Source organism: Cornus florida, unplaced genomic scaffold (assembly GCF_030987335.1).
Source record: "Cornus florida cultivar Cherokee Brave unplaced genomic scaffold, ASM3098733v1 CherokeeBrave_3.0.0_Hap2_Chr02, whole genome shotgun sequence".
Lineage (NCBI taxonomy): Eukaryota > Viridiplantae > Streptophyta > Magnoliopsida > Cornales > Cornaceae > Cornus > Cornus florida.
Window position 1 is genome coordinate 111,257,188 of NW_026775572.1, and position 26,929 is coordinate 111,284,116.

At 38.5% G+C, this 26,929-nt stretch overlaps 1 pseudogene; it reads right to left on the reverse strand.

Moving 5' to 3' along the window:
• The window catches only part of LOC132296611 (phytosulfokine receptor 1-like), a 48,931-nt pseudogene that overhangs the window by 18,532 nt on the left and 3,470 nt on the right, over positions 1-26,929 (reverse strand).

Genomic DNA, 26,929 nt, shown 5'->3' on the forward strand with positions numbered 1-26,929 from the left:
TATTTATAGCCAACAAATCTCCCTTTGCAGATGTAAGCGATGATGTAAGCAAAGCCTAATGATGTAAGCGATGATGTTAGTAAAGCCTGATGTAAGCGATGACATATGCAAAGCCTGATGATGTAAGTGATGACATATGTAAAGCCTGATGATGTAAGCGATGACATATTTTGAGCCAACTTCAATTCCAATTTTATAACTCCAAATTTGTCAACAATGCTTAAATGGGTTATTGTTACTACAGGCACATAAGTAGAGTAAAAGACAGACCACTACATCACAGACATATATAATATATGTTTTGGATCACACTGGGTAAGTTGAGCTATATAACTAGCAGTGTTTGGTGCAGAAGCATTGACGACAGAAGCTCCTATAGTGTCCACTGATAAGTGCTCAAATGTGACGCATTTTAGCACTTAAGTTATGGTATTTTAGTTCATTCATCTATCTTACTTTCATGTTTTAGTACTTATTTGTGTTTTTGCCTATTTCAGGTCAATAAAGTTCAAACAGGCTAATAAGAGCCATTTAGCTCAAATTTAGAGCTAAGGAGCAAAGTTGGAAAGAAACCAAGAAAATTGCACCAGAGGAGTTTCGATCGATAAAAGAGAATCCCGATCGATCGAAGATGGCTATAATCAATTAAAATGAGGCTGTGCCAGCTCAATAAAGTGGATAAGGCCCAGAAGATATTTTTGGTGACACGTCAGTTTCGATCAATCGAAGCAAGTGTTGGATCGATCGAAGTCCTGTTCGATGGATCGAAGTGACTGCTGGCAGTGAGCTGTTTAATTCCCGAGCGCACTAGACTCTACCTAACTCGTGTAACTGCGAATTTCCTCCATATACTGTATTTTTGACTTGGTGACTACTCAAAGAGGCTTGTAATAGATACATTGAACCATATTGTAAATTTCATATAGTTTCTCTTACCAATTATAGAAAAAGTTTCTCTCTCTAAAACTAGGATTTTGGGAAGAAAGCAAGGATGAAGATGATGATACCAACTTCTAAGCTAGCCCTTGAGGGTTCCATAACCACTATCATGAGTGGCTAAATCATTCTCTTGGGGCTAGAGATAGCCCTAGGCTTGCTTCCTAAACCTTGCTTTTGTGTATTTTTGGGGATTTTAGTTGTAATAGATGTTTTGACCATGAATAAATATAGATCTTGTAATTTTTACATGATTTGTATGGATTATTGCTTTCAATTGATCATTTAATTCTATCCATATGTCTATGTATGATACAATGAATGTTCATATGTTTTTCTCTAGATTTAATGAAATTAATGATGTCTATGTGTTTTGATGTTATTAATCTAGTGATGGTCAAGGCATGGTGCTTAATTGATTATTCTTGTGATTTATTTGATGGTTCATACCAATTTCTTGATGGATTGTGCCACATCCTTAGTTTAATTAGCTTAATTTTCATGTCATTAGCTCAGTTGTAGTGTAATTGTCTTAATTTCTTAGGTAGGTGGACAATCCATTCTTGTTGTTTGATGTTCCACACTTAAGAATGCAATAAGTGCATTTCTCTAGATATTTGTGTGTGCACTAATTGTGGTTTAATTGAATGGTTAATGGCTTCATTTGATAGTTTGTGTTACTCACTAGATTGATTAGACAATATATACTTATTTGTCATCCATGCTTAGTTTTAAATTGGTGACACACACACACACACAAATTACAACTTAAATTTCCCCATTAATTTACAATTGCTAGTGTTTGGTGAAGTGAAACTTAGTGGTGAACTTTAAGTCCTGACTCACCTTCTTCTATGATTTCGGCCATATTGGCCAACATATCACTCTACAACATTACCCGTCTTTTGGTGAGATACGCTCTCAGTCGTGCCATGCTAGCTTTAAATGCTAGCATCTTCTCCTTTAGGGTTTGATTCATTAACAACCTGTTGTTCGTCGATCTCAACTATCGGCCTTGGCTCGTGAATAACATTTGGCCTCAATAGTTCCTTGACTAACTTAGATAAATCTTTGTCTGTCAGATTCTTCTGCATTATCGCCTTCTCAAGCTTGCCATACTTGGTGTATAAATACCAGAGTGATCGGTCTCAAAAACTTGAGATCTCAATGAGAAAGTGGAATCCAGCTGCTCTTCTTCTTTTCTCCTCTTCTTTACTTCTAATAGCATAGTCCTCAATTTCCCAGGAGACAACCCTCTAATTTTCTGTATACAATCACTCTCAAATCAAATCCCAATTTTAGGGTTTCTGAAGCTGCGAGACTCTAAAGAATGAGAGAAAAAGTGAGATTCGTAAACTATAACTCACAATTATGTGAGTCAAAATTTACGAAGCGGACAACTAAAAAGGGACGGAGATAGTATATGGAATCATTCAATTCACAGCTCAAATTGGGAGTTCCTATAACATAAATTTGACAGATAAAAAAAAAGTAGATGATTGATACTCAAAGCGAGAAAATTACAAAACTAATACGAGAAATGAAAACAAAATGTCTTAAACACATTGGGACAAGAGAAAGCAAAATGAAGGAAGAGAATGCAAGACTTATGGTAAGACACTACCTGTTGAGTCCTCTTTTCGATCCTCTCGTAATCCATTTTTGAAGAGTGGCCCTCTTTCGTTCAATACAAGCAATCACAATATATTATACTAGTACAACATTGTGTGTATATATATACCTATATCTATGTATATATATACCTATATCTATGTATATATATATTGGCTCCCTTGTTTCTCTCTCTATATTGGTTTGTTTCTCTCTCTACTCTCTCCCAGACTCTCACAGTGAACTGAATTGGTTGTATCTTATTAATCAGACGATTCTTTGCAGACAAATATAACACGGAACTGCTATGCCCTACCTTTGGACTACTTATTGACTGGGGAATTATGGGGTTGATCGTTTGTGCTTCATGTCTATTTGAAACCTATAATGCTAATCCAATATCTTGTATGACGACGTGGAATGCTATGAGTTAATGAAGCTGATTACATAAATAGATGAGAAATTGTTTGATTATTACCTTTATTAAATTGGGAAGTAAGGCAAGTGATAAGTGGCAGGGGGCTTTGATTTAATGAAATCACTGTCCAATGAAAGTTAGGATTTTGTTGGAAAATTGAAGAGTCAACCATTTTGAGGTTGTGGACTTTGTGATTGGTCTATATGATGGATGGATTGATCGGGGATAACACTTCTGCTTAATCATTCAATTCTTGTTGTATATAATTTGGGGAGGATGATTGTCTATAAATCTAAGGAAGAAATTGTTCAGGGAAGAGAATAAAAGAAAATAAACGAAATTGTTTAGGGAAGAAAATATTATTGAAAACATCAACATATGGAATCATAATAATAATAAGGATTAAATGCATTAAACCTCCCTAAAATATCACTTTGTTGCATTTTGTGACAAATCGTTAAAGAGGTGTTAACGGAAAATGAAATTACCATTTAACCCTTACTTTGACTATGTCGTGTTACCTAATTACTCTAACTTTTTTTTTTCCTCTCACGCGCATCTTTTCTCTCATCCCCTTAACATTTTTTCTGCAAACCCTAATTACACGTTGCTGCCATGCCCAAAACAACGCCGCCGTCGGCGGAGACCACGAGAACTACGGCTAGAAAGAGGTTGCAGAGATCAGCGGCCACCATTATATGAAAAGGAACATCTAGAACGTGGCCGATCATCTCCAATTTTATTGCAATCAAGGACAAAGCTTCATGCCTACTTCAAAGCCCAATCAATCTCTGTATCCATATCTTCATCTGGATTATCGAATCGTTCGTTTGAGAATTGGTTGGGCTATTTCACTAGAGATGGCTAGATTTATTTCTCAATTGATTAAAAAACAGAGTCAGAGATAGAGAGAGTTGTGATTCAGTTACTAATTTTTGTCATTGCTGGGTATTCATTTGAAGAATTTATCCGAAATATGTAATGGCGGTTTTGGGTTGTGGATGGTGGTGGTGACGCCTTTATTTTCTCTCTCCCTTGATTTCCGCTACCGATTCTGGGGTTGGGTGGTGGTGACGGCGATGCCGATGTGGGGTGGTGGTGCTGCCTTGGTTGAGAGGTGGGCATGGTGGTGGCAGTTACAATGAAGGGATGGTGGTGCATGGAGGCCAGGTGGCTGTAGTAACATTGTTGATGGTGGTGCGCGGCGGTGGTTGTAAGTGGACATGGTTGTGGCTGGTCTTCCCTACATGGGAAAAGCTTAACCCAAAGTTCACAAGAATAATTACAGAGGTTCAATATAATTCTTCACAAGAATAATTACAGAGGTTCAATATAATTCTTTGTGTTTTGTTAATTTGTTTGAAGAGGTCTATCTATATACAACATATAATCGGCCATATTTCCAAATCATATACTAGAAGCGGCCTTAAGACTTCAAAATGACGATTGTAATATTTTCAATTTTTACCATTTTCCATTTCTTGGAATTTTCTGATTTTACGAGGGCAATTTCGTCTTTTCTCGTTTTGCATGTCGGACACTGTAGGGTGTGCCGGGTGTGTCCGAGAGTTAGTTAGGGCATTCCATTGAGTTTAGGACTTTTGCAAATGTACTAGTTGCCATTTAGGCATTTTTCAGTTTTTCGGGCCGGGAGGTCCCGGGCGGGACCTACAACCGGTATTGTTGGTGCATGGGAATTATTTTACGGGGCTATTGCACTTCATATATTATTATTTGGAAAATGATTATGTGGTTGTTTGTATAATTGTATCAATTATAGTCTGTATAATGTATATATAGATATAAGAGGCAAATGAGATTTTTTTTTTGACACGTGGGACCCGTTTGGATAAAAGGTGATTATATATCACCACACTTATCCATTTTCAACCAGAATCTCCTTTCTCTCACGCAGCATTTGTTTCTCTCTCTATAAGCTTCTTTGTTTTTAAACTTCACTTTTTTTTTGTCCTCCATTTTTCGGCCAATCGGTCAGGTTTTTGGTCTTGGTTCCTTGATGGAAAATGTTCATCTTGTCATTCTCTATCACATATTGAAAGAATTTTATTTTTGGAGTAGCGGTAATTATTTTACGAATTTTTGAAATTTTTTGATCTAAGGCTTCGGAAGGGGTTTTGGGCCAATTAAAGTCGGATTTCGGAGCTGAGTCTTTGGAACAGTAGAATCCCTTTGTCAATGGCTACGTTCCCACTAAATAGCTTTCTGTTCCGCAGTCGTTAACCGGCATTGACTTTTGTTAACCAGCATTGACCGCGTTGACTGGTGTTGATTTTCCCAGCCGGGGATGTATTTTGGCTAATTTTGAGGTAGGGGTGCTCTAATTCACATTTTCTTAGGTTCCACGTGAATTTTCATTCTTAAATTGACTATAAGCATGTTTAATTTCAATTATTTTGACTATGTGATTGTGGTTGATTATATGTAAAGTGGTAGATGTATGCTATGTTATAAATGAGTTTATAAATTTAGTTACATCCTTGTAGTAAAGAAGCATGCTTAGAAATGACAAATTATTTACTTTATGTATTTCAATTGCCATAGAAATTTGATGTCATAATCGTAGAAATAAATGTTTAAAATATTATTTTACAAGTTGTGATTATGATATGGGTAAAATGTATGGAATATAGTTGTTGAATTTGACATTTGGAATCATGAAACATTTATGCATCCATTGGAAAAGAAAAAGGGGAAAAGTATATTTTTTTAAAACCAATGAAATTGTTTTGAGGAAAAGTTTTTGAAAAGTGTTCTTGAAAACCCACACGCCTAAGAGGCGCCTAGTGGTCCGTGGTGTTAGTATGGTCTAGAGAGGGGATTAGGGAGAGACCCTAGTGTAGTTGAGCTAACCAGGCTGGGTGCGACGCCTTTGAGGTGCCTTGTGGTCGTGGATGGTTAGCCAATCCCCCTTTCATGACACCTTGGAGGTGCCTTGAGTTAGATTACATTAACGGTTTGGAAGTTGAAACGGTATGGTTTCGGAAACGGGGAATAACATTGCATAGCATGGCATATCATTGGCATACGTGATGCATTTGGTAATTGGTTGAGATATATATATTTGTTGATGATACAGTGGTTTTACTTGACTCCCGAGATATGATCCTGTTCTCTTGCTTTCTATTCTCTATGTGGATTCACGGGGTCATAAGAGGTGTGTCTTAGACACTTCCTACTGAGTGTTTAGCTCACCCCATCATTTTATCATTTTTCAGGTCACAGGAAAGAAGTGGCGGACGATGTTCCTCTACAGGTTTTGATGGTTTAGTGGACCATTTGACATATTTTGTAGCTATGATCTCATTTTATTATTATTATTATTATTTATAAACCCTGGGATGACACATATATTATGTATTGATATAGAAAAGGACAGTAACATTTTTAATTAATCTCGGGTTCGGGTGAGGACCCAATTAGCAATTCGGACCCTTGGGTTCGGGTTGTTACAAATTTGGTATCAGAGCAATAGTTTGAAACCAGTAGGACGACGGGTAGAGGCTTATCTAGGGTTGTGTGGAAGGTGGATTGCACTGTTTATGTACTTATGTGTTAAAGTGTTTGTCATCTGAGAATCATGTTTACTTGCTTAATTGCTTATGTGTTTACGATTTTAGAAGGCATGCTTATTTACTAAGTGTTCACATGTTTAAATGTTTAATTGCTAAAATGTGTGTTATATGGCCATGACGATGAAATGTATAAATAATTGAAAACATATTAATTATGATACGATGACAAGTATGATTTAGGTGGTAACGGCAAGTGGTAGGCACAGTGTGTGTGTAATTTTATTTTAAATGATAATTTGGCAAGTAGTGAGCATGGTAGGTGCAAGCATGTTTCGTATGGTATTGTGATGGTTATTAGGCATGGTTATGCAAGTATTTTTTTTTTTTTAAAAAAATGAAAGACGGGGTGTCTAAAAAAAAATTAAATGATGGGACATGATTGTATCATGGTATGGGATACGGTTATTATATATATATGTATACATGTATAGGAGTATGCGGTTGAGTATGGATGGTTGTGTGGGTTTTGACCTGAGTAGGTGAGGAGCTCGATTGCTCCAGGGTTGCTTGGGGTGCCGGTTCTTATCGAACAAATGGAGTGGACTTCTAGCTCGTGGATTGAGTATTCAGTGTGTAGTCATCCTGATTTTTCTTGTTACATTTTGTGCGGTGCTTAGAACACGACTTTAGAATGGGTTCCTATGACCGTGGAGGGCAAGTGTGCGAGTGAGGGTTTCGAGAGAGAAATGTATGACCTTAGGAGGTCAGCGTTTATGACTTGGGTCATAGTTTGGTGCGGAGGTTCTTTCCGAACCGGTCGTGGTAGATGTGACAGAAGTTGTTTGAGTCACGAATGTATTCTATGGGTTGTAGATGTGTATTGCGGGTGTTCTGGTGCAGTCTAAGAAAGTGTGTTGGTTATGGTTGGTTGAGGGGTGATTTTTTCATTTCAAAAAAGTTGTGGGAGTGTGCTATGGGTAATCAACTTTCGGTGGGTCGATTGCATGGCTTGGTCGATTAGCGGGCTTCTGGGTTGGGACGGTTGTCTAGAGAGTCTCGAGGTAGAGTATAATGGTTAGTTTTAGTGGTGTGGTACAGGATTGCACGATAAGGCAAGTAGTATGGGGTCGTTGAAGTACTTGGTTGTTTGCGGATGAAGTGATAGATGGTAGGTACTATGCTACCAAATGGACTATGTATTGAAAGTTGAAAGTTGTGGGCTGGAGTTGTAATTTAAGTTGTGTCTGAAATATCAAGAGATAGTGCTTGGTGTTTGAAGATTCGAAAAGGTAGACTGATGATTAGAAAGATTGGGATGAGTGTGATCTCATAGGTCTAGTTGGTAGCCCAATTTAACTTTTGTTAGGGCTAAGGGGGTTCTGAAGAACGGGGAAGAGGAGAAGTAGTGACATTGAACCCGAGGTATGAAGTTTTTTTATTAAGGCATGTATATTGTCTTAGAAAGAGTGGTTAGGGTGGCTGGTTAAGCGTTGGTGATCGATTGCATTGTAGATAGTTGAGTGTTGAGCATTCTGGGTTTTATGCTCATTCTTGTTTTGAGGATTTGTCGGCATGGCATTGCCGTATGGAGGTTCTTTTCTAGTGGTAAATAGTGGCCGTTGTGGGGGAGTATCGAGAGTGATGCTTATTCTCTTGTTATGATGGTGTTACCTTAAGGATGTTTTAGGATGAATAGTTTGGTAGTAACTTGATGTTCGGTAAAGATGAGAGGTTCGAGTGTCATTCGAGGATGATGGTAGTTAAGGCGTTATAGGGTGATGTTTAGTGCTGATGAGCAGAATGGTTTGAGGTATGATCCGAATGTGGTTTAGGGATTATGAGTTATTTGTTGTGTGTTGTCAGTTATGTGATGGGATTGAACACCAATTAAGGCGATTGTGGACAGCTTAATCTTCAGAACTAGAGAGAGGTGTTGACATGTTTGTATCTTTTCTTTTAAAGAGTCAGTGGGTTGTTGTAACTGAGGTTACGGGTCTTGTGCGTACGGTGATCGAGGTAGTGTCACCTGGGTAGGTAGAGATGAAGTGGATAGTAAAATGTCATTTTATGGCGTAGAGGTTGTTAGTTTGGAGTGATTGTTTCTAGGTAGAATGGGACGTGGTGTCCGAAGGGCTGTGATTATTTCTAGTGTATTGGTGTGCCATGAATGTCGGTGCTCTTACCTGATTGGTTTTGATTAACAGTGTTTTCGCTGTGTATCATATACGAGGTTTTTGTGTTGATAGAGTGTGACGGTCTGTTGGTGGCGAGGTCACCTGGAATCAAGGTCGTAGTCCCTGTGTTTCCAGTTGGTTCTTCTCGTTGTGTGTATGGAGTTCAGTTATTCCCATGTGAGATTGGGTGTTCATAGTTGGACGATTGGTGAGCAGCGTGTGATAGGGTGTCGGGTGCCTTCAGGTGCGAGTCGTCAGTCTTTGGTGAGTGCAGGGTTCATTACCTCTCCTTTTGTTCTAGTCTTGGCAAGGACGTCGATTGTTGCTAGTCCTATTCAACATTTAGGAGTTATGCACGTCTGTGGGTGGACGGACCTGTATGCGATTTGTTATGTTATTAGAGTTTATCGGTAAAGGTTGGTTGATTTAGTCGACTTATTCCCACGGGGGAGATAAAGTCATTAGTTTTAGGTGGTGTTTGTTTTGAGAGTGGTTTTGACGGCATGAGTTGCTAAATAAGGATTGCGTTTCCGGCGTCTAATACTATTGGTGATGGCTAGGGGTATGTCATGAATTGAAAGCTTGAGGATGGTTAGGTGACGTGATATGAGTCCTGTACTCGGATGTTTTAATAGGCGTTTGATTTGAGTAGTGTCTTGAGGACAAGTGTCGATGTCGTCTTAGAACTATGTGATTAAAGAAAGTGAATGTAGGATTCCATTGAGGAATAATGGGAATGACTAATTTTGATTTTAAGGTTTCAGGTATGAGACGGTCGTTTTGTGTGTTTTGAAGAAGTAAGAATTGAATCGAATGATGTTATGAAGTTGTCTACCTAGTATGAGTGCGATGAGATCATTAGAGAGTTTTTACGCTGATTGATGATTGTGACATTTGGTGTTGTGTTATTACTAGCTTGTTAGGGTTGTATGATTAAAGCATGATTGGGATTTTAGAATAAGTATGTGAATGTTTAGCCGTCGTGGTTATGTAGAATGATGGATTAATAACGAGTGAATCTCATGGTTGTCTTGTGGACTGTGTGAGAGTGTGTATGAGGTTTGGACCTGAGGACAAGAACGACATCTTTATTGAGACCAGATTGATGATGAGAATGGCTTGGCTAACCATTTCTCCTGAATCAGTCCTTCTTTAGCATGATGTTGGGTTAAAGGTCACTGATTGTTCGATTAATCAGGAATAGTGAGAGTACAGTATTGCGCGATGTGTCAGTGTGACAGGGTGGATTCAGATGGTTTGTCTTGGGCAACAAGATGTGCTAGGTAGGACTAAGTGTCTAATAACGGGTTTGTGGTACAATCATCGATTATTAAGAATCTCGTTTTGAGGATTTGTGTCCAGGATGCAGGATAATACGTTTTATTGTTCTGGTGACTCATGATTATGTAGTCGTTGGGAAATCCGTTGTTTTGTCTTTTTGAAGTTGTTTAGTATGATGATTGTTGTATAGTGAGGTTGGTGATTGCTTGTACTAGTATGTGATGGTGTAGCTGTGTGATAGATAACGAGTGTTGGTTTGACAGAGATGTGTAGATTTAGTTTGACCTTGATTGTGTGATGGATAGGGTTCCTTGTCTGGGATTTTGCGTGTCCTTTGGAGGATGAGTTAAGGTTTGATGTTATCTTTTTCGGTGGTCAAATGACTGTACTTTTCTCGGGCTTTGGAGCATTTCGTGACTGTGTAGAGTAGACTGATGTTCGTTTTGAGTTGTGTATAGTGTAGAGTGTACCAGTTGGTTTTACGCTGCGATGTTTTGAGTGATAAGTGCCCTCGTAGGGTGATGAGCATTGGAGTTTTGTGGTAGTTGTGTCTGATTGCCTGATGACGTCCGGTGTCAAAGGCAATAAGGTTGGTGAGTTCATGATCTTGGGGTTTTGTGAGGTCATCTCGGGAAGATTAGTGTTTGTTAGTCTCCTTCTTAAGGAGGGTAGATTTCGAGGGCAAAATCTCTTTAAGGAGGGTAGATTGTAATATTTTCAATTTTTACCATTTTCCATTTCTTGGAATTTTCTGATTTTACGTAGGCAATTTTATCTTTTTTCGTTTTACGTGCCGGACACCGTAGTGTATGCCGGGTGTGTCTGAGAGTTGGTTGGGGCATTTCTTTGAGTTTAGGACTCTTGGAAATGCACCGGTTGCCATTTAGTTCCCGTGCACCGAACCCGCAACTGGTATTGTTGGTGGATGAGAATTGTTTTACGAGGCTATTGCACTTCATATATTACTATTTGGAACATGATTATGTGGTTGTGTGTATAATTGTATTAATTATAGTGTGTATAATGTATATATAGATATAATAGGCAAATGAGATTTTTTTTTGACACGTGGGACCCGCTTGGATAAAAGTTGATTATATATCACCACATTTATTCATTTTCAGCCAAAATCTCCTTTCTCTCACGCAACATTTGTTTCTCTCTCTATAAGCTTCTTTGTTTTTAAGCTTCATTTTTTTTCTCCTCCATTTTTCTGCCAATCGGTTGGGTTTTCAGTTTTGGTTCCTTGACGGAAAATGTTCATCTTGTCATTCTCTATCATATATTGAAAGAATTTAATTTTTAGAGGAGCGGTGATTATTTTATGAATTTTTGAAATTTTACGATCTAAGGCTTTGGAGGGGGTTTTGGGCCACTTAGAGTCGGATTCCGGAGCTGAGCCTTTGGAATAGTAGAATCTCCTCGTTGACGGTTACGTTCCCACTAAAATAGTTTTTTGTTCCGCAGCTGTTGACCGGCGTTGACTTTTGTTGACCGGCATTGACCGCGTTGACCGGCGTTGACTTTTTCGGCCGGGGATGTATTTTGGCTACTTTTGAGATAGGGGTGCTCTAATTCACAATTTCTTAGGTTCTATGTGAATTTTCCTTCTTAAATTGACTATAAGCATGTTTAATTTCAATTATTTTGACTATGTGATTGTGGTTGATTATATGTAAAGTGGTAGATGTATGCTATATGATAAATGAGTTTGTACATTTAGTTGCATCCTTGTAGTGAAGAAGCATGCTTAGAAATGACAAGTTGTTTACTTTATGTATTTCAATTGCCATGGAAATTTGATGTCATAATCGTAGAAATAAATGTTTAAAATATTATTTTACAAGTTGTGATTATGATATAGGTAAAATGTATAGAATATAGTTGTTGAATTTGGCATTTGGAATCATGAAGTATTTATGCATCCATTGGGAAAGAAAAAGGGGGAAAAGTATATATATTTTTTAAAACCAATGAAATTGTTTTTGGGAAAAGTTTTTGAAAAATGTTTGTAAAAACCTGGATGCCAAGGAGGTGCCTAGTGGTCCGTGGTGTTAGTGCAGTCTAGAGAGGGGACTAGGGAGAGACCCTAGTGTGGTTGAGCTAACCAGGCTGAATGCGACACCTTGGAGGTGCCTTGTGGTCGTGGATGGTTAGCCAATCCCCTTTTCATGATGCCTTGGAGGTGCCTTGAGTCAGATTACACTAACGGTTTGGAAGTTAAAATGGTATGGTTTCAAAAACGGGGAGTGACATTGCATGGCATGGCACATCATTGGCATACGTGGTGCATTTGGTAATTGGTTGAGATATGTATGTTTATTGATGATACAGTGGTTTTACTTTACTCTTGAGATATGATCTCGTTCTCTTGCTTTCTATTCTCTATGTGGATTCACGAGGTCATAAGTGGTGTGTCTTAGACACTTGCTACTGAGCGTTTAGCTCACCCTATCATTTTAACATTTTTCAGGTCACGGGAAGAAAGTGAGGACGATGTTCTTCCACAGATTTTGATGGGTTAGTGGACTGTTTGACATATTGTAGTTATGATTTCATTTTATTATTATTATTATTTATAAACCCTAGGATGACACGTACATTATGTATTGATATAGGAAAGGACGGTAACGTTTTTAGTTAACCTCGGGTTCGGGTAAGGACTCGGTTAGTGATTCAGATCCTCGGGTTCGGGTCGTTACAATGATGAAGACAAACGACGATGAAGAAAGTGGCCTTAAGGGCAAGACAAACGAGACAACGAGAGATTATTTCAGCGATGGTAAGGAGAACGCAGATTGGGCCGATGGGCATAAGGCTGTGTTTGGGCATTGTTATGCTTGACAAGGGTAATAATCTCTTTTTCAAATGATGGATTGGTCACGTGACTTGCACAGTCTGTTTACCGTCATTGAGTCAACTGTAAATTAATGAAATGTGATTTTTTGCAACAAACAAAATAGTTTAGGGGGTTAAGTGTCATAACCATAGTTCAGGGGGGTTTCTTGAGAGAGAGAAGATTGTTCAGGGAGGTTTAACGCACTTAACCCCAAGGGCAGAGCCAGGATTTTAAGGTTGGGGGGGTCAAAATTATAAATAGCATTACCTAACTAGAACTTTGAGAAAAAAATATATATTACGTAGGCAAAAATATTTTACTATTTATTATATTCATACAAAATTATATCTATTTAAACTTTTTGAAATTTTTTATCAAACTTTCTAAACAAACACAAATAAGATTTATGCCAAAATTATAAAAAAATTTAATTAAATAACTCTCGTTATTTACCGAAAAGGAAAAGAAAAACAAAAATAACTTTAAAAAAAATGTAACAATTGAAAATTTAACAAAACAATAACAATGATAAAAAATAAAAAAATAAAAAAAAACACAAACAAATTAATAAAAAAAAAATTTAGATTATTAAATCATCAATTTTTGTTGATATTCAAAACTTCAAATGAAATTTTTGTTCTTGATTTTGTAAAAATTAATTTCTTATAGAATTCGTATAAAAGTATTTCAATAAAAATGAATAAAAAGAAGGAAAAAAAAATTGATGGAAAGAATCATGGAATTTTAGAATAATAAGGTTATGGAAAGAATCGTGCTTGTAGTCACATTATGGAAAAAACAGTATTTGAGTTGAAATTTTAAGATAGCCACATTAAATTTTAATGTGAATTAATTTTTATTGGGATTCTATAATCGTTAATTAAACCACTATATAAACTATTTTTTGTTAAATTCTAATTAAAGAAACAATTTTTTTTTCTTAGGGGGCCAAGTATAGATTTTGTACTATATATACTATATTATTTTATTATTACCTATACTAAAAAAAAATTTCAAAATTAGGGGGGGCCATGGCCCCCGCCGGCCCCCTTTTCCCTCCGCCCCTGCTTAACCCTCATGATAATAATAATAATTTTATTTTGAAAATTTTTAGGTAAGAAAATGAGTAGTGTTATTGAAGAAAAAGAATGTACAAGAATTTGCCAAAACCCAAAAGAGGGCCCAACAATGGCCAACCAAAAACCGACCCAAGCCAAACAAATTGGGTTGTCATTATTTTAACATAATATTTGTGGCCTTACCATTACCCACATGATACGAAACCTTCAGCATCATCCTCCAGGTGATAGTAAAAATAATCAGTCTATCTGTTATACATGGTCTACGTTCTTTAGGATTTACTAGGAAGCTCCGGCTAAAATTTTGATTGAATACTCATACGTAGTGATAGAACCTAATAAAATAAAGTATTTTTATTTATTGACAAGATATAATTGATTGATGGCTCAAATTACATTCAACATTTCTCTTTAAAGATTTTTTCGTAGCGTATTTTTGGGTCTGTTTCTGAAGGAGGAGCTCTAACATCATTTTTCTGGACTTCCTCTATGAAAGGCAAGATAATAAATTTCCATTGGCAAGTGGTAGTAACTAGTGACTACTCTTTAAAATCATTTATTACTCTAATAGCTTAGTCGCTTTTCGATTGAGTAATTAGGCCCAAATTATGACAACTTCTAGCTAGTGTCTCCTTAGATTTACAGACAATCATCCTCCCCAAATTATATACAACAAGAATTGAATGATTAAGCAGAAATGGGGATATGATTCATGGATACACACAAATAAAATGGGAGTAGGCCTGTTCTAGTTTACATTGAATTGGATGATAATAAGCTTTCTCATTGCTTTCAGCAACAACACAAGTACTGGTTACCTCCATCGCTTAATAGATCTTATGCCATTTCTTGTCTTTGGCTTGGGAAGTACCCAACCAGACATAAAGCAGATGACGATGGTGATGACAAAGCCTGCAACTATTCCAAATCCAACAGGCAGTCCTATAATACGCTCTTTTGCTGCTTCTGGTGATTCAAATGCAATTTTTTTCAGGGCCTTTTGGGCTCTCATGATTGGAACAAGAAGAAGAGAATAAGCTACACAGACCCTTATTCCCCTCAAAACTTGAATCCGGAAATGTATGAAATTGACCTCCAGAAGGGACTATTCCAGTGAGTTGATTGTAAGCAACGCTGAATTTTGAAAGAAAGCTGAGATTGATCAGCAAAGATGGTATGGTTCCTGAGAGACGGTAAGCAACGCTCTTTATGTGGTGTTGTGCTTCAGATCCAGCACATAAAGAACTTTTAGATTCCCAAACTCAGGCCAAATTGGTCCAGTAATCATATTGTAGCTCAGGCCAAAGATGGTGGGAAGCTCCACATCTGATTGTACTGCAACCCATGTTCACTTTGGTCCTGTTTGAGGGATAATTTGAGTCCTTGTGAAGGATCTTTTAATGAGAAATTCCGGAAGATGAGGCTTTGTAGCTTAGTCAAGCTTCTTGGGATATCTCCAGAAAGTAAATTGTTTGACAAATCCAAGTAAAAAAGAAATTTTAATTGTCCGAACCAAGAGGTGAAGCCCCTCAACTATATATATAAAGAAACCTAAGTTTGGTTGTTGACAATTTGCCATTATAAGAGTCTTTAGGTTGTTGAATTGTACATGGTAGCATACCTTTGGAAAGCATACCTTTCAATCTTTTACTTCCAAGCTCTATACTAACTATCCTCAGGGATGTGTTAGAATCCTTTGCAACTGAGTCAAAAGACTCACAAATCACGCCTTGCCAAGTGTAACGGGTGGAAGAGTTACTGCTCCAACCACCAATCTGTGATTCCAAGCCATCCAACAAACCGCGCAATGCTCTTAATGTGAGATATTAATTATTTTTGGCAATTATCGTTGACATAACAAGTCCAAGTTGAGTTGTAATTGTAACGCTTGTTTTACAAGTCATCGAGGTCGACATGGACTACAGAATCGGGGAAGGTTTGAATTTGCTATACTTGAAGAGTTTGTGATGAAAAAGGATAAGGACACTACATTAAGAAGGAATATGAACAAGGTAGGAAGTTCTACACTTACCATGTTAGTCTACAATTTCCGTAGGATGAAACAAGGCTGGAAGAATTCGAGCTTTCAAGACTGCCAACCTTGAACCGGTCCAGCTTCCTTGAACCGGTTCAAGAAGTTTAAGTTTAAAACACTGCCAAACTTGAACCGGTTCAAGATCTCCTGTTTGCAATACAACTTCAGTTTCCTTTTTCTGAATAAATTCCCAGTTGGTATAGAATCGTACCAAATCCTATGCATGAAATTTACATTATTTTCAGAGGGATTACGTCATTCTATACTTTATATAAATCATGTCATATACATTGGTTTATTCACATCTTTTACATTATTATTCAGATTTTATTCAAAGCCTTAGGAAGATTATTTCTGCATAAAACCAGAGTTGATTTTTCTGATATTTTTTTAGAACACATTCACATAAACACAGAGTTTAGAGTTTTGGTGTTCGAATCTTGACCGTGATCATACAGTTGTATTAACATCGATCAGACAGAGCAGATCTTCTTCTACATCATTGAGACGATTGAAGAACAGAAGTAAACGTAGTCACACTTTGAAAGGATTGGAGCATTCGCTGAGTGCTGCTGATCTACCTGTTACTTTTGTACAAGTATCTAGAGTAAGTCTGAGGTCGAGTTGTTGTTGAACGTGGAGTCGCAAAGCTAGAGGATCGTCAACGATTGGTGTGGTGTAGAATGATAGGGTGTGAGCCAGAGTCAAAGTTCGGTATACTTTGTTTCAAGCATAGTGGATTGGTTTACTTTGGACTGTACTAGTCCACGAGGTTTTTCCCATAACATGTAACGACCCTAGCTGATGCCAAAATTAAAAAAAAATTCGGCATAACCTCTCCTAAAAATGGGCCTTCAACAACCTGTCCTAATACACAAAACACATAAAATCATCTAGCATCCCATTCATCCGTTCATTATACTTAACATAGTTCCTTTCATGGTGGAACATCCACACACCAATTAATCTAAATTATCATAATTACAGTCCCAAAATACAAGATTAATATTTAAAGTCCCTGTCTTACAACGTTACATGATACAATTGCATGGAAACATATATCATAATTCCATTAGTTTCATTTACATCAAACAAAAGATAAGTTCGTTCTTAAGTTACAAGACCATGAATACTAACTTAGTTACATTTCCACAACTACAAATATACATAGAACGGTCAAAATACAAAATAGTAAACAACCTTCTAACAATTTTCAAGCTTGAGGTGGATTGTCGTTCACTAGTTCATTTCCAAGACCTGAAAAAAATAATATAAATAGTAGGGTGAGCATAAAGCTCAGCAGGTGACACTTAAGACACACATCTTGTGTCCTTGTGAATCCAAACAAAGCATAGGCCAATGGGAAATGGGGATCATACAATGTCGGGAAATAATACAGCATAACGATTCAATGTCAAGTATATCCAATGCAATGGTATGAGATGCAATGCATGCTAGTGTCGCTCCCCATTTTCATAATCCAAAACATCATTTCCAAACTGTTAATACAGCCCGCCCTTTGGTAGCCCCGCCGCAACACGAGAGGAGGATTGGCTAGTGTCCCTGACCCTTGGTAACCCCGCGGTGTCATTATGGGCACCAGCTAGCTCAACCACGCTAGGGCGACTCCTAGTCCCCTCTAGGCTATATTAACCTCCGGCCCATTGGTAAACTCGCAGCGACCGGGTTTCGCATAAAACCATTTCATCAAAAACACTTCCCTGAAATTCCCCATACTTATTTCAAGAACAATTTCTCCCATTTCATGCAAACCCAATGGTATGTGCATGTATCTATGTTCTATACATTCAATGTCATGGCATTTAAAATTCTACACCATAAAATTAAACATTCAACATGTTCAACATCTCCCAAGTAATTATTAACACATTAAGATACATCAAAATACATTTAAGCATGCTTTACACATAAAACAACCCACATTCAAATACATGAATTTCTCTAGACAACATTTAAAATAATCATTGATACAATTAACTTCTAATTAAGCATGTTTGGCATAACAAGTGATTATAACTCACAATGGAACAAGAAGGTAGTGAATTAAGGTGTCCCTACCTCAAGTTTGCACCAAAACCCTTAAAAATGGGTCACAAATTTCAAACTCCAAGGATTGGCTAAAAGCTGTAATTTCTGGTATGGATGCGTAGAGCTTGATGTGAGCTTCGTTTTGCCTCAAACGGCACCTAAATCCGCCAAGTAACGAAGAATAAATCTTGCCTCAAAGATTGGGTTGAAAAAGAAAAGAAAATGAAATAGAAAATTGAGAGAGAGAGATAGATACGGGGAGAGAGAAAGAATGAGAGACCAAAAATGGTCTCTAGCCACTTAAGGCTTAGTGGTGGGATCCACCAAAAATTCTTTTCTTTTCTCTTTTTCTTTTTCTTTTAAATTTACAGACATTACATTCTCCCCAACTTTAAAAGATTTCATCCCCGAAATCAAGACATACCTGGAGAAGAAAACAACTCTGGATACTTGGAGTGAACCTCCTGTTCGAGCTCCCAAGTAGCCTCCTCGACTCCGTGGTGTCTCCAAAGGACTTTCACCATTGGTATCGTCTTGTTCCTCAACACCTTTTATTGTGTGTCAAGAATCTGAACTGGTCCTTCCTCGTAGGAAACATCCTCATCAATGTCTACATCAACCCAACTCAAAATGTGAGATGGATCTGGCTCGTACTTCCGTAACATCGATACATGGAAAAGATTGTGGACCCTATCTAACTGTGGTGGCAAAGCAAGTCTGTAGGCAACCTCTCCTACACGGTCCAAAATCTCAAATGGTCCAATGAATCGTGGAGACAACTTGCCACTTTTCCCGAATCTCATCAATCCCTTCCGTGGAGAAACCCGAAGAAAAACGTGGTCTCCCACCTCAAAGGATAACGACCGTCTCCGCTTATCCGCATAACTCTTCTGTCGGCTCTAAGCTGTAAGTAACCTCTGTCTTATCAACTTAATCTTCTCAGTAGTCTCGAGTACAATGTCAGGTCCTAAGGCGGCTGTCTCGCCTACCTCAGTCCAACAAACAAGAGACCTACAAGGTCTACCATACAACGCCTCAAATGGAGCCATCTGAATGCTCGCCTGATAACTGTTGTTGTAGGCAAATTCAATAAGTGGAAGGTGATCCTCCCAACTACCACCCAAGTCAAGCACACATGCCCGAAACATATCCTCCAAAATCTGGATAGTACGCTCCGACTGACCGTCAGTCTGTGGATGGAATGCCGTACTCAGGTGCAACGCTGAGCCAAACGCTGCTTGAAGTCCTTCCCAAAACTTCGAAGTGAACTTAGCATCCTTATCTGAAACAATGGTTACTGGAACTCCATGCAACCTTACAATCTCCTTCACATAAAGAACACCAAGCTTCTCTGCATCATCTGTTGCCTTAATAGGCAAAAAGTGAGCCGTCTTGGTCAATCTGTCAATGATGACCCATACGGACTCATTGCCCCTTCGTGACCTTGGAAGACCTGTCACAAAATCCATAGCAATATGCTCCCATTTCCATTGCGCTACAGGTAATGGTTGCAATAAACCGGCTGGTCTCTGATGCTCGGCCTTCACCTGCTGACAGGTAAGGTATCTAGCCACAAACTGTACAACATCTTTTTTCATCCCGTTCCACCAATACTGACGTCTCAAATCGTGATACATCTTGGTACCACCTAGATGAACTGCAAAGCAGGAAGTGTGAAACTCCCGTAAGACATCCTCACGACAAACAGTAAGAACCACCAACAAACCCCTGAACCGTAGACCCCTATCTGTATACAAAGCCCAATCTTTCACTATCTCACCACTGGAGATCAAAGCGTGAATGACATCTAAATCCGGGTCCTGTCTCTGTGACTCAATCACTCGTACAACAAGAGTAGGCTGAGCCATAAGACTAAACAAGAATGCCGGCTCGCTGTCAACATCATCATCAAAACAATACAATCCCATCTCTGCCAAATCCTTAAACATCTTCCACTTCCGAATAACCAGACAGGCCAAAGTTCCACGAGATTTTCGGCTTAAGGCATCTGCTACCACATTTGCCTTGCCCGGATGATACTGCAAGTCAAAATTATAATCTTCCAAGAATTCAACCCATCTTCTCTGTCTATTGTTTAAGTCCTTTTGGGAGAAAAGGTACTTGAGACTTTTATGATTCAAGTACACCTCGAATCTTTCACCATACAAGTAGTGTCTCCAACACTTCAAAGCAAACACAACTGCCGCCAACTCCAAATCATGAGTAGGGTAGTTGTACTCATGAGTCTTCAACTGTAGAGACCCATAAGCCACTACTCTACCATCCTACATCAACACACACCCTAAACCATCACGTAAAGCATCACAATAGATCACATAACCCAAGCCACGCTCAGGTATCACCAACACTGGAGCCGTAGTCAATCTTGTCTTCAATTCTTGGAAAGATGACTCACAGGCTTCATTCCATGCAAACTTAATCCCTTTCCGGGTTAAACGGGTCATAGACGCTGCTAAACAGGAGAAATCTTTCACAAATCTCCGGTAGTAACCCGCTAGACCAAGAAAACTATGGATCTCAAACACATTCTTGGGTTGCTCCCAATTCAAAACAGCTTCAATCTTTGATGGATCAACTGACACTCCGCCTTCTGAAACAACATGTCCCAAAAACTTCACCTCTTGTAGCCAAAACTCACATTTCTCATATTTGGCATACAACCGATGCTCCCGCAAAATCTGTAAAACAATACTTAAATGGATCTCATGTTCCTCTCGAGATCGTGAATACATAAGAATGTCATCCACGAAAACTACCACAAACTAGTCCAAGTAATCGTGAAAGATGCGGTTCATTAAGTCCATGAATGCCGCTGGAGCATTAGTCAAGCCAAAAAGCATAACAAGGAACTCATAGTGTCCATACTGTGTACGGAATGCTGTCTTCGGGATATCCTCATCCCTAACCCGCAACTGATAATAGCCAGACCTCAAGTCAATCTTGGAGAAACAACTGGGGCCCCTCAACTGATCAAATAAATCATCTATCCTTGGCAAATGATACTTGTTCTTGATGGTGGCGCGATTCAACTTCCGATAATCGATGCACAATCTCAAAGAACCATCTTTCTTCTTAGCAAACAAGACCGGTGCGCCCTATGGTGACACACTCGGTCGGATGAAACCTTTCATCCTCAAATCATCAAGCTGTCTTTTTAATTCCTCCAATTCAACTGGTGCCATACGATACAGTGCCATAGAAATCGGCGCGGTACCTGGCATTAACTCAATAGAGAACTCCACTTCTCGGTGTGGAGGCAACTCTGTCAAATCCTCCGGAAACACATCCAAAAAATCACGAACAACTGCAGGATAATATTCTTCCACAACATCATCCTCTTCGGCTATAAGGGTAGCCAAAAAGTAATCACCACGACTCCGTTCACGAATTCCATAAAACGATGAAATGTGGGAATCACTCCGATCTCCCACGAAAAAGAAACAGTCTCCCTCGGGAGTACAAACTGTAACCTTTCCTCTGAAACAGTCGATCGTGGCATGAAAAGAAGCTAACCAATCCATCCTGAGAATGACATCAAAGCTAGTCATTTCTAGGAGGATAAGGTCAAACACAAAAGTCCGCCCGGCTATCACAATGGAACAGTCCCTCACGACTCGGCTCAAAGACACTGAAACTCCAACTGGCGTATCAACACATAACGCCCGATCCATAAAACTAACCTCTAACCCTGATGTAAGTGCAAATGCTGATGAAATGAAAGAATGAGATGCACCAGAATCAAACAAAACACGGGCCCAAGAACCAAACACTGGAAATATACCTCGGAGAACTGAAGATCCAGGAGATGCATCAGTCGATGATGCAAGGGCAAAGACACGCCCCTGCGGTGCCTGTGCCTGTGAACCACTAATCTGAACACCAGACTGTTGTGCCGACACAGTAGGAGTATCCCTCCTAGCTGGTCGTGAACCCTGAGAAGACAAGGCAGGCTATGGTAGTGGCAGCGGTGGTCTGAAACCTGATTGAACCGTAGCCGACTGTAACGGCCTCTGCCGTGACCCTCTGCCACTAGTGGTGCCTGCTCCCTGACTCGGACAGTCCCGAATCAAATGGCCCTGCTAGCCACACCCATAACAAGCCTTCGGAGCTGAAGAAACTGAAGTCAATCTCATAGGACAACTGGACTTGTAATGCCCAGGCTGCTGACATTGAAAGCAAACAACTACATTCCTATCAGACCCAGCTGACAACGGAGTGGTCGGAGCAGATCGTGCAGACTGCTGTCCCTGAAACTGAGATGGACCGCCCCTGTTCCTTTTCCAAGAAGATCCTTCTGAAGATGGCCCTGCACCCCTCTTTTGCTTCAACTGCTCTCTTCTTGCATCCTTCTCTTTATTATCAGCTTCCAGCATCAAAGCCCTTTCCACTGCTTCAGAGTAAACCTTAATGAACTGTGCCGTGATCAACGGCCTCATCCGATCATTAAGACCAGAAACAAACTTCCGAGTCTTGTTAACTTCATCTCTCACCATTTCTGGAGCAAAGCGAGAAAGTGAAGTGAACTTGTTTTCATATTCTGCCACTGACATGCCTTGGATAAGGTTATGAAGTTGGTCTTGTAACTCCCATCTTTTGGAAAGCGGAAAGTACTTTTTATAAAACAATTATTTGAACTTGTCCCAACTCATCTCTTCGACCTTGTATCGGCTCGTAACTGATTCCACTATAATTTAGCATCCTTAGCAAACTTATAAGTAGCTAGGATGATCTTCAAATGATCCTCTGTCACATCCATAGAAGTCAATTGAGTTTCAACTTGCTCCATGTAGTCATCTGCTATCATTGGATCCGCACCGCCCTCAAACATAACCGGCATCAGCTGAGAAAACCCCTTAATAATCTTGAGACGCTTCTGAGCTGGCGTCTCCTCAACTTAAACTGTAGGTTGTGGTGCCGACTGCGACTGAGCAGCAATCGCTGCCCTCACGACATTTTTGCAACAAACGATTAAACTCTAGTGCCACAGAACCTTCACCCACTTCTACGGGTGCTTCAACATTATCCCTCCTTGTGGGGACAGTTCTCGGGGGAATCAAGTCCCTAAGAAGTGTGTCCTCATCATTTAGCTCCTCCGGATTGGAGCTGGAGCTCTCGCCAACATCACCCCTAGTCGGTCTAGGGCCAACTTCCCTGATTTCCTCACGCCGTGACATCGTTCTATAAAACAAAGGAAACAATTCAATAACGATAACACTAAGATCCAACCGTAAACAACCCAACGCAAAAACATACTGTACAAACATTTAGCATGTAATACTATGCAATGAACACATTAATGTAAGCATATAAACACATAAGCACGTAAGCAGTTAAGCATGTTTTTTCACATAGCAAAACACTTTTCCAAACAAGGAAACAACAATGCAAATGACTTCCCAGAGAACCCTAGGCAAGCCTCTACCCGTCGTCCTAATAGTATTCGAACCATCGCTCTGATACCAAATTTGTAACGACCCTAGCTGATGCCAAAATTTAAAAAAAAATTGGCATAACCTCCCCTAAATATGGGCCTTCAACAACCTGTCCCAATACACAAAACACATAAAATCATCTAGCATCCCATTCACCCGTTCATTATACTTAACATAGTTCCTTTCATGGTGGAACATCCACACACCAATTAATCTAAATTATCATAATTACAGTCCCAAAATACAAGATTAATATTTAAAGTCTCTGTCTTACAACGTTACATGAAACAATTGTATGGAAACATATACCATAATTTCACTAGTTTCATTTACATCAAACAAAAGATAAGTTCGTTCTTAAGTTACAAGGCTATGAATACTAACTTAGTTACATTTCCACAACTACAAATATACATAGAACGGTCAAAATACAAAATAGCAAACAACCTTCTAACAATTTTCAAGCTTGAGGTGGATTGTCGTCCACTAGTTCATTTCCAAGACCTGAAAAAAATTATATAAATAGTAGGGTGAGCATAAAGCTCAGCAGGTGACACTTAAGATACACATCTTGTGTCCTTGTGAATCCAAACAAAGCATAGGCCAATGGGAAATGGGGATCATACAATGTCGGGAAATAATACAGCATAACGATTCAATGTCAAGTATATCCAATGCAATGGTATGAGATGCAATGCATGCTAGTGTCGCTCCCCATTTTCATAATCCAAAACATCATTTCCAAACTGTTAATACAGCCCGCCCTTTGGTAGCCCCGTCGCGACACGAGAGGAGGATTGGCTAGTGTCCCTGACCCTTGGTAACCCCGGGCGTCATTATGGGGCCCAGCTAGCTCAACCATGCTAGGGCGACTCCCTAGTCCCCTCTAGGCTATATTAACCTCCGGCCCGTTGGTAACCCCGTAGCGACCGGGTTTCGCATAAAACCATTTCATTAAAAATACTTCCCTGAAATTCCCCATATTTATTTTAAGAACAATTTCTCCCATTTCATGCAAACCCAATGGTATGTGCATGTATCTATGTTCCATACATTCAATGTCATGGCATTTAAAATTCTACACCATAAAATTAAACATTCAACATGTTCAACATCTCCCAAGTAATTATTAACACATTAAGATACATTAAAATACATTTAAGCATGCTTTACACATAAAACAACTCTCATTCAAATACATGAATTTCTCTAGACAACATTTAAAATAATCATTGATACAATTAACTTCTAATTAAGCATGCTTGGCATAACAAATGATTATAACTCACAATGGAACAAGAAGGTAGTGGATTAAGGTGTCCCTACCTCAAGTTTGCACCAAAACCCTTAAAAATGGGTCACAAATTTCAAACTCTAAGGAGAGGCTAAAAGCTGGAATTTCTGGTATGGATGCGTAGAGCTTGACGTGAGCTTCGTTTTGCCTCAAACGGCACCTAAATCCGCCAAGTAACGAAGAATAAATCTTGCCTCAAAGATTGGGTTGAAAAAGAAAAGAAAATGAAATAGAAAATTGAGAGAGAGAGATAGATACGGGGAGAGAGAAAGAATGAGAGACCAAAAATGGTCTCTAGCCACTTAAGGCTTAGTGGTGGGACCCACCAAATTTTTTTTTCTTTTCTCTTTTTCTTTTTCTTTTTAATTTACGGACATTACATAACAGTTGACGTATTTTATCAACTGGGGTTTCCTCGCTAAAATTCTGGTGTCATCTCTAACTTTATACTTTGCCTTATTTTATCTGCATGTGATTAACTGTTTAATTGCCAAAATAAGTAAAGTTGATAACGACATAGTTCTGTTTTACAAAACTTAAAACTTTCCTATATACATTCCGCTGCGTACAACTCACAATTAAGTCATCAGAATTGCATGTTGGATTGAAAGAACTTGTAAATTGTACAAGAAAGCAAAAACCAAGAAAAATGAACACCACCTATTCCACAGCTTTCATATTGAATGAGTTAGTTTGCTCACATACAAAATAGAAATTACTCCTATAATAACTATGCTAATGGATTTTTCATGAGACTAGCCTCAAGTTACTCTTATAACCATATATTTCTGTCACAAATTTATGACAATAGACCAGCTTAGATGGCTTGTATGGGGATAACGGAGTAACTCTCCAAGTATGTTTTAAATCAAGAGAATTTAATATTTCTTACCAAATAGAAATCAATCTAGTTTTTGTTTGGATAAGAACTTTTTTTCCCCTGGTGTATAAGGCATTACAGATGTATTGACTTGAATTAATTGAATAGCACATAAGGTCCCTTATAGGGTGGGCACCTGGTAGGTAAGTGCAGTACAAGGTATGTATCTAGTCCTATTGTGTGCATAGCTAAATACATCACGCTTATAATATGAATAATATACATTAACAACACAAAATCCTTAGTATATAATAATTATATGATTTTGGACATGTGGAAAGATCCAACTGAAGTCAAGAATGAAGACGAGAAGAAAAAAATGGAACACAAAGAAGCAGGAGAGCTCAAGGAGGAGAATGGTGGTCAAGAAAATTAGAGGCCAGAAAGTCAATTATTGTGGTTTTAGGGTCTAAGTTTCTCTTATATAGATTATTTCTCTGTTTTGACTAATTATTGAACAAGTTACATAGACCACAGTGACTCCATAACATAGACCACAGTGACTCTTATATAGATTAATTCTCTGTTTTGACTCCATAACATAGAACTTTACATCCCATGACAAGTAGCATTCCTAGTAAGAATTTAAAGGAGCTGCTAAGAGGAAATGAAATAAGAAATCTTTTGAGTGGCCTCATTCCTCATAGAATAGTATTTACAGCTACATTTGGCTTGTAGATTGGTCCAAACTCAAGTTTATTAATCAACAATTTTATTATTACTAATTTTTTTACTGTTGTCATGAATACTATATTTCATTTTAAATTATACCCTTCTTATGTTCACTGTGCAACGATGAGATTGACATTGAGTGGCACCAAATGTGCAATTTGCAGTGTCATCTTCATGAATTTCATTGAATTTACTGAAACTAATATGTCACTGGTGCCTAAAAGTAGTAACTAGCTAGCTAGTAGCTTGTCTTTATGATATCGTCTCTGCCTCATCTTATGACAACATCTTGTGTCTGTGTCTTAAGTTGCAGCATCCGTCTTGTGTAAAATTTCATTCTCTGACTATCATCCTAACCAAAGATTATACAAACAGGACAAGAAAATTAAGCAGAAAATATGTTGAGGAATATGGTTCATATAGTACACAAAAAGAGGAGAAAAAATGATAAAGAAAGAGGAATATGCTTCCTACAAATACATAGGACATATATTTAAAGGGTGAAATTAGGTTTGGCTGCAAATGTGCTTTCCCATCACTTTTAAGTTTTAATAAGAACACAATTGCTTGTTACCTCCATTGCTTAATCGATCTTCTACCATTTCTCATCTTTGGCTTAGGAAATACCCAACCAGACATAAAGCAGATGGCGGCGGTGATAGCAAAGGCTGTAAC